The sequence below is a fragment of the Belonocnema kinseyi genome, chromosome 3, assembly GCF_010883055.1.
Source record: "Belonocnema kinseyi isolate 2016_QV_RU_SX_M_011 chromosome 3, B_treatae_v1, whole genome shotgun sequence".
Lineage (NCBI taxonomy): Eukaryota > Metazoa > Arthropoda > Insecta > Hymenoptera > Cynipidae > Belonocnema > Belonocnema kinseyi.
In genome coordinates, this window is record NC_046659.1 from 17,126,235 (window position 1) to 17,127,964 (window position 1,730).

Below are 1,730 nucleotides of genomic sequence, written 5' to 3' on the forward strand. Positions count from 1 at the left end.
GTTTCTACCAAAATGCAGTACCTAAACGTACTTTATTGCACTCTAATACATTTTCCAAAGTTTCAGCTCGATATTTTATTTACAAAAAAAGTTCTCAGGTTCTCATTGCATCAGCCTAATTATCCCATATTTTAAAATTTACAGACATAAAAGTCAAGGATTTTTAAGTTAAAATAAATAATATGTAAGATAGCAACTGCAGTCAATTTTTGAAAATAGTACCGTTAAAATTTTATGAATTTTCATTTCTGTGTTTGTGAAACTCAAATTCTTTAGAATCTTTATAGATGTTAAATGATTATGTTTTAAATTAAAAGAATTAATAGTTAAATCATTTTAAATCTATAGAAAATGTTTCTAGAACTAACAATGTCTTGTTAATTTTTATTAGTGACTGTTTGGCCAGGCAAACGACAGATTGCATGCGTTTTTTTAATATTCTTTCTTTGTTTTAATTCTGTCCATTTTTTAAACGAATCACACAACAAATCACACAGGTGTACAAATAATTGCTCATTTTGTATATCAGAAACCTGCTATAGTATTTCCGAAAGATTTTGGTACGCTAAAACACCATAATGATATTGGTTTCAAATAGCGGACATCATACAGTTGATCAGATTATGATTAGGAAACACTGAAAATGTTTGAAAATTAATGATAGGCTAATGTTTTCTTCTGTAAAATGTTGGAGGTAGCTTTGAGGTGGCAATGGGTCAAAGCAATATGTTAAAATATGGGTGAAATAAAAAATAGAAATCTAAAAAATAGCAAAAACTAACTAACCAAAATCTTTTAGAAATACTATGGCAGGTTTATGATATAAAATCTTTGTATGCCTGTCTTATTACTTGAAATAGGTAATAATTGTTTTTCACATTTTTTCATTAATTAAGATATTCATGTAAAAAATTATTTGAACCTCGGCTGCGCAACAAGATAGACAAATATGCAACCGTTGAAAAATAAACTGTTCATATCCCTTTTAAAAGCTAAAAATGGCCTATCTTTTGGAAAAGTGTAAGGGAGCTCATATGTAAAGTATAAATCAAAGACTATCCTAGCTTTCGAAAAATGCCCAAATTATTTGTAATTTGGGGCCTTTTTTAATGTATTAGAAATACGAGGTTTGTTCAAAAAGTAAGGTGACTTTTCAATTTTCGCGGGCTACGTACATTCAAGTTTTAAATTTTTTGTTTTGTTGTGTTGGTACACTCGTCACGATCATATGTTCACAGTTTTGACTATATAGCTCGTGTTGTTTTTCTGGAAGAGGCGTAAAAGGTTAGAAGGGTTTGGTGTGCTCGGCGATTTTCTTCTTTCGAAAAAAATGGAGCAAAGAGTTTGCATTGAGTTTTGTGTGAAAAATGGAATCCAGTGCTCTAAAACTCTTGAAATGTTGACAGATGCATACGGTGAGTCTACTCTGAGTAAGAAAAATGTGTATAAGTGGTACGAGCTGTTCCAAGAAGGCCGAGAGGATGTTGAAGACGAACCTCGCCCTGGACGTCCCAGCACGTCAACAACAGATGAAAATGTTCAAGAAGTGGAAGAAATGGTGTTGAAAAATAGCCGAATTACCATCAGAGAAGTTGCTGAAGATGTTGGCATATCAGTTGGCTCATGCGATGCTATCTTTTCGGACGTTTTGGGCATGAGACGTGTGTCAGCGAAATTTGTTCCAAAACTGCTTAATTTTGATCAAAAGATCCATCGCATGACCATCGCTC

At 32.5% G+C, this 1,730-nt stretch overlaps 1 long non-coding RNA gene across 1 annotated transcript in view; it reads right to left on the minus strand.

Annotated features, from left to right (window-relative positions):
- Window positions 1–1,730, minus strand: part of LOC117170241 — a 17,822-nt gene that overhangs the window by 2,635 nt on the left and 13,457 nt on the right. The window lies entirely within an intron of this gene.